The following is a 7,678-nucleotide window of genomic DNA, read 5'->3' as shown; positions in this document are numbered from 1 at the left end:
ACCAGGGAAGCCCCCCACTTACATTTTTAATTTATCTTTTGCTTACTTTTGAACTGGAACATCTCCATGTAATTATGAATCATTTATTTTCTTATTTTTTACTTGTGGTTTTCTTTATTACTATGTGTAAGTGCTTTTTTAAAAAAATATCTTTATTGGAGTATAATTGCTTTACAATGTTGTGTTGTGTTAGTTTCTGTTGTGTAACAAAGTGAGTCAGCTATATGTATACATATATCCCCATATCCTTTCCCTCTTGCGTCTCCCTCCCACCCTCCCTATCCCACCCCTCTAGGTGCACACAAAGCACCGAGCTGATCTCCCTGTGCTATGCGGCTGCTTCCCTTTAGCTATCTATTTTACATTTGGTAGTGTATATATGTCAATGCTACCCTCTCACTTCATCCCAGCTTACCCTTCCCCCCACCCCATGTCCTCAAGTCCATTCTCTACGTCTGTGTCTTTATTCCTGTCCTGCCCCTAGGTTCATCAGAATCTTTTTTTTTTTTTTTAGATTCCATATATATGTGTTAGCATATGGTATTTTTCTCTTTCTGACTTACTTCACTTTGTATGACAGACTCTAGGTCCATCCACCTCACTACAAATAACTCAATTTTGTTTCTTTTTATGGCTGAGTAACATTCCATTGTATATATGTGCCACATCTTCTTTATCCATTCATCTGTCGATGGACACTTAGGTTGCTTCCATGTCCTGGCTATTGTAAATAGTGCTGCAATGACAGTCAACAAGTACATCCATTTCTTTTTATTACACAGATGTTTAAATTTTTTTCTTAATTTTAACATGTGTTTGAATTTGTGGCACAACCCTGCCAACTTTGAAGGTTTTCACTTAGTGGCATTTAATCTCCATATATACTTTCAATGTTTTCTGCCTTTGAATTCATGCTTCACAGTTCTTCCCCACCACATTTATATTTCCCTCTATATGCTTATGGTTTCTCTGTTTACATGTAATAAATATTTAGTTTATCCAGTATTTATTTGAGTAAATTATATGAGAGGAATTAGACTATTAAATTTAGTCTATATTTTCCCAATTTCATAAAAACAATAATGCAATCTCACACATAGATTTAAGATGCTATTTTATTACAGATTAGAACTATACATTTTGAAGATCTGTGTAACACTTTCTCTTCTTGAAATATATTTGGCACCTAATTATTTTACTCTTCCTGTTAATAGGACTTGATGTCTGGGAAGGCAATTTAATTAAAAAATTTTTCTTATTCTATTTTATTTATTTGTCCAAATAGATATGATAATTATTTTGTAAAGAAAAAGAAAACTCTGCTAGTTTAATCAAAATTTCATCAAATCCTAGGAAAGTTAAATAGTCTTTCATTTATTAAATTATTATATTGCTCAGCAAAACTTGATATTTCTCTCTATAGATTCTGAACAATTCTTGTTTTAATGTTCTTATGCATTTTATAATTTTGTTGAGATCTTTTTGTCATTTGTACCTGATTCCTAGATTTAATGTTATGTTAATATCTGGTGACTTGCTCAATGTTTATTGTTGGAATCAATTGATATTTCTCTATGGAAATATTTTAAATTATTTTTTAATATTTGGAACAAATGTCTGCATATGTAGGACAGAATGACATCAATATAAATATATGTGTCAGTTATATATATACTTATAAATACCAATATCAAAAATCTTATTAATCATTCAGATTCTGTAACTGATATATAAATATAAATATTTTAATAATTCCCACTTTTAATTTACTTAGCAATTTTGTGAAAAAATTCTTAAATAAGAAAATCATCATGGGGTGAATGAATTAAAGAGCAGCTATATTAAAGAATTCTTTATTTATATGGTAGCCAGACCTTGTAAGTGATACATTAGATATATTTGATTTTATTTATTGCATTCTCTTTTGTTCTATTTATTATTCTGCTTCTATTGCTTTATAATTTTCCTGTGACATAATTCTTAGCTTTCAACTTCTCCTGTTTCTAGAGTGTATTTACAGGGTGTTTTTATTAATAATTATATTTTACATTTTCAGAAGTATTTATTATCTGAAGGTTTTTACAATTTAGAGTCAAATGTAAAACATGCTTTATATTCCAGCTAATTAGGTAAATATCAAGTTTTTCCTCTATCCCTATTGCTTTCATACCACCTGTTACTTCTTTTTAAAATGTTTTATTTACATTTATTATCCCATATAGTTTTGCATTACAGAAAACTTCTACAGGGAAAAATTGTACATTTGCCTTCTCATAACAATCTCTATTTTAAATGATTTAAGTACTCACAGATCACCTTTTTATACCCTGGCTTTCTCATTCTTACCTATACTTGCTAAATTTTTTTTTTGGTAAGGTTAAAAACATGTTATATATTAAAACACCTTTCTTTAACTTTATACATTTAAAAAATGTGATTAAACCCTTGAATGTTAATCTTTTTCTATAAACTTTATTAGTATGGCTCTACTAATTTTAAGAAAATGTTACATCAAAAACTGAAACCATCACTTTTGTTTTAGATTTACACAAAGAATAGCATTTCGTTAGCTCACCATTTTTTCACTCCATTCTTTCCTTCTTTAAAACATTTCTCCTAAAAGAAAAAAATGTCTGCTTTTTTAAGCAAATCTTTAAAAGTTCCCTTAGGATCTTTTAATAATAAACTTTTCATAAAAGTCTTTATTGTTTCTGAAAGATAGTGTGCCTGGGTATAAGATTCTAAGTGGAGGACAATTTTCTCTCATAATGCACAGTTATCATCCCACTGTCTTCTGGCTGCCTTTGTTATTACTAAGAAACAAGAAATTATCACACTAATTGCCCTGCCTTTGTAGGCAGTTTAGCCCTTTTTTCTGGCGACTTTTAAAATCTTTTCTTTGATTTGAATATCTTCTGAGTTTCATTTTTACATCTCTAGGTATAGATCTGTGTTTGTTATTCCTGTTTGGGACTCATCAGGCTTCCTGAAACTAAGAATCTGTGTCTTTCAACAATACTGGACTAGTATCGGCTGTTCTACATTTCCAAAATTCCAGGTCTTCCATTCTTGCTGTCCTCTTCTTTTGGCTTTTTGTATATCTTTTATATGTATATTTTGCATTTTATAGCAAAATATTTCTTGCTCTCTTCTCTATTCCAGTTTTACTCTCCTTCACATTTCCCAGCCTTTTCTCTATCTCCTATTTTGGGTTTTCTTGTTTTTCAGATGTGTCATCCAGTTTACTCTCTCCTACTTATCTTTGGCTTACCCCATCCATTGATTGATTTTTTAAAATCAATTCTTACATTTTTAATTTCTTAAAGTTCTGTTTGATTTTAATCAAATATGCCTGGTCATATTGATACATATTCATTTTTTAAGTATAATTTTGATTTTCTTTTTTTTGTAGTTTAACAACAAAAAAAGTCACCATTATATTCATTACATAAAAATTTTTCTTATCTGTGATAGTATATTTTGTTAGTTTTGTTTATGATCACTTTTTTCCCTGATATATTTAAAGATTTTTGATCGTGAGTTTAAGTTTCTTACCACTTTATTTAGAAAAATTTTCAGGTCTGCAGTTAAAATGCATCCCCTAAAGAAGTTTTAGTTTTCTTTTGCTAATTCTCTAAAAGCACTTAAACATGGGGACAATTAAAATATATTTTTTAATTTGGATGTTTTCTGGCCTCATAGGTAATATGAATTGCCCTAAATCCAAGTAAGATTAGGTGTTTTTTTAGAGGTTTTCAAATGAAATATTTTTCCACTCTATTCAAGGCCAACATAATTATAGATCACACTATTGCCCTTTGTAGAGTTCTTTTTTTTTGAATCTAGTCAGCCCACTGTGAATGGGGACTTTCAGTGGTTCCAACAGGAATGAGCAAATGTGTCACAATAACCCCAAGAATCTCTTTGCCCCAATGGATTTAAAGTGTGTCACTTCTGAAGAATTTCTTTTCTTTCACGTCAGCTCAGCCTCTACCAGTATTTCTAGGTGCGTTCCCAGAAAAGCTCCTCTGATCATTTAGTACACAGTATTTAAAAACAGCAAATTAATTTAGTTCTTTGCATCCAAAATTACTCATATTTTTCTTTTTATACATTTCCTAATTATTGACTTCACATTTTCCCAGGGTTTATCAAGATGAGTCTCTTTCATTAAACTGTCATTCAACATGAATTGGTAGGATAAAATTTGGATAGAAATTTTTTTTAAAACTCCAAATAACAGTGGTTTATACAGGCTTAAAAAAGATAGAAGTTTATCTCTCTCACGTAACAAAGTCATTCTAAGACAGGTATGCTGGCTTCAATATCATCAGGGACCTAGGATTCTCCGCACCAGCTTTCTACTTCACAGTCCAGGATGGCTGTGCTAATTCCAACTATCACACTGGCACTGAACCCAACACAAAAAGATAACATTGGGACTTTTGCTAAGACTTTTTAGAAGTTATACATACTACCTTTGTTACAATCTTTCAGAAGTTATACATACTAGAACATTGCCACATTGCAACATTTAGGTTCAAGGTATGTTAGAAAATACCAGCTAGGTAATCATGTGCCCAATTTATATTCAAGGTCCTATTGGTAAATAAAAATAAATTGAAACTGGGGAAGAATCATCAGTCTCTGACACAATACATCCATGAACACCCATCCTTGCATATGGAACATACTGACTTTCACCCCCAAACAAGCAATTCCAAAGTTGCATCCAAATACAGTACCCAACTTCAAGCCCAGGATGTCTAGGGATGTTCCTTTCTTTCCATCAAGCTGTGATATGACTTCCAATGGCCTAGTTATTTATAAAATGGTAGAAAGTCATAAGGGTAATCACAATACAATTTTCCAAATAATAAGCAATTAGCAGCCTGGTGGTAGAGTAAGTTCTTAAGCTTGTCCAGCTGGCAGCCCCTGATTCTACTTTCTGGGAAAAACTCCTTTGTCATCTGTAGTCCCAGGATCTGTCCTTAAGAGTTGTCTCCTGTCCATTATCCTCCATGGCCCCATCTAAAGATGCCCTTAGAGTGTCCAAAGTTACAGATGGTGCAGATTTGGGAGCCCCACAGTTTGATTTTAAAGGATGAATTTTCACAAATTTTTGGAATTTTTTGCTACCTTCAATGCCCCTTTTAGAAGCCATTTGCTTTGTTTGCTTGGTTCCATATACAAGAAACCATAGCTAAGTATTTTTGCCTAGACATAGTTTTTAAGCCTAAAAGCTGATCTTACACATACTCGCTCCTAAATCCTTCTTATCCTTTTTTTTTTTTCCAAAGAAGCTATATCATTTATTTACAAAACAATAGCCTTGGGTAGAAAGACAATACACTAACTTTGTCTTTCCCTTGGGAGACTTGCTTAAGGGGAAGGGAACTCTTAAACAGGAAAGGTAGCAGCTGCTGAGGCTGCAACTACAGAGCTACCGCTGGGTAGGAGCAAAGAAGAGTATTTTCTGCAATCTCTTCCCTTAAGGTTTCTAATACTGTACATATCACTTGCATGTCATTACATCGGATAGAACATATTCATATGACTACACCCACCTTTAACAGAGCCAGTCAAAAGTTGGCTTTATTTCTGGCAACCGTACGCCAAAAGAAAGGCTGGGGGTTCTATTACACTATAATTGAGGAGAAAAATAGTCAAAGAGCAGTATCTACTACCAGATGACCTTGTTTTTAGTGCAAACAAGAGCTTGGGTTATGGAGCCAATGCCTCAGTTCAAACCCTAGGTCTGCTACTTCTAGTAACCGGTGGCAAGTTTGTTTCAAATGAGGATAATGCTATTGCCTAAGCCTCAGGGTTGTCATATGAAGAACATAAAATAATGTTAGAAGATGTCTGGCACTAAGTACAGAGCTCTATGAATATTAGATATAATTATACTACATTATGGTGCTTATAATAATTATGATAATGATTGTATGTTTTGTCCCATATCCTTTAGATTTACTTTAAGATTTACAGTGGAATGAAGCTAAAGACCACATTTCCTGTCAATTCTCTGTATCCATATAGTCAATAATTACTATGTAGGAGGCACTGTTTGAGACACTGGGTCAGTGAAGAAAACAAGATCCTGCTCTAATGGAACTTCTGAGAGTCTTATCTCCAATGAGCCTCATTTCCCACTGCATGACACCCCAGTCCTCTGGATAGGTATAATAATTTCTTAGCATGCATTGCTATCAAAGTTTTTCCTAAAGGCACATGCCTGCCTTTTCTCAAGAGACTGTACTCCCATAATAAACCACCAGTTTACCTGACTATTCCCTTAGTTATCTAATGGGCCTCTTATTCTTTGCCTGGATTTAAAATTATTTCCATAGGTGAGAAACACAGGAGAGTGCTTACCCTGTGTATTTAAGCCTGATAATACATGGTGAGGGAGGTACTCAACATTCTCCTACCTGTTTCAGGTACACTTCGTTTCAAAAAGCAGACTCAAAGTGCACTTTGTGCTCAAGTCTTAGAAGATTATTCTCAATCTATATCTGTCTGCCTCATAATTACTGTCAAATCTTCCAAGATTTTACCAGTAGGTGTTTTGCCAATTTTTATTTTCCATAGTTTGAAAATTCTGTCTCCCTCCTCCCATGTCTGCAGAAGAATTTTAATTAGAATTTTAGAGAAAATTGATGTGGCCCTGCTAAACACACACCATTTGAATTAGATAGCCATCATTTTCAGATAAAATATTGAACATGTTATAACCTTGACTATTCATTTGACTTGATTTTCTTCCTGTAATATTTTAGTACTTTTTATTTTGTTTTTTAGTAACATGAAGAAATTCTAACCAAACTTACTTATATAACATCTTTAACATGTAGGTAATTTTAACATCTAGTTAAAACATTCTTTCCAAAATATGAATTTATGTTATGCTCCTTAATATATCTGTATTATATTTAAATTATTAAATTCATATCTTAATTACAAGTATACCTAACCTCTAAAATATATCATTTTTGGATTTTTTTCTGACTCTAAGCATATTTTTAAAATGTGAATACTGTTTATTGATGGTATGATTTTATGTAATAAAACATAATTATGCAATATTTACTTGAGGCTTGTAACCCAAAGTCTCATTCCCAAGGAAATCAGAAGCAAAATAAATTAGAGCAATAAAACACATGTCCTCACTATAAATCTAGGGATCATTCTGCAACACTGAACAGAAGACAAGCAAACAAACTTGTTTTAAAATTAGATTTTAGTATTGTATGAAAGGAAAGAACGTTAGCACTCCCCTTGACAAGGATGGAAAGGCCCTTGGGCCTGACAATATGCATATGGTTAAGGCATTGCCACCTACTTCATGGCATCAAGCACTGTTTTTATTGGGATTGACAGATACACAGTACTATATATAAAATAGATAATTAATATGGACCTATTGTATAGCACAGGGAACTCGACTCAATACTCTGTAATGACCTATATGGGAAAAGAACCTAAAAAAGAGTGGGGCTTTCCTGGTGGCACAGTGGTTGGGAGTCCACCTGCCGATGCAGGGGACGTGGGTTCATGCCCCGGTCCAGGGGGATCCCACATGCCGCGGAGCGGCTGGGCCCGTGAGCCATGGCCGCTGAGCCTGTGTGTCCAGAGCCTGTGCTCCGCAGCGGGAGGGGCCACAGCGGTGGGAGGC

The 7,678-nt window shown here is 33.5% G+C and overlaps 1 non-coding gene across 1 annotated transcript; it reads left to right on the top strand.

Moving 5' to 3' along the window:
• The first annotated feature begins 7,246 nt into the window (after positions 1-7,246).
• LOC117308588 (U6atac minor spliceosomal RNA) lies at positions 7,247-7,371 on the top strand. The gene has a single exon (XR_004522684.1). It is a non-coding gene; the product is annotated as a U6atac minor spliceosomal RNA (small nuclear RNA).
• Positions 7,372-7,678: the final 307 nt, after the last annotated feature.

The sequence above is a fragment of the Tursiops truncatus genome, chromosome 16 (genome assembly GCF_011762595.2).
Source record: "Tursiops truncatus isolate mTurTru1 chromosome 16, mTurTru1.mat.Y, whole genome shotgun sequence".
Classification (NCBI taxonomy): domain Eukaryota; kingdom Metazoa; phylum Chordata; class Mammalia; order Artiodactyla; family Delphinidae; genus Tursiops; species Tursiops truncatus.
This window is presented reverse-complemented; position numbering and strand designations above follow the sequence as displayed.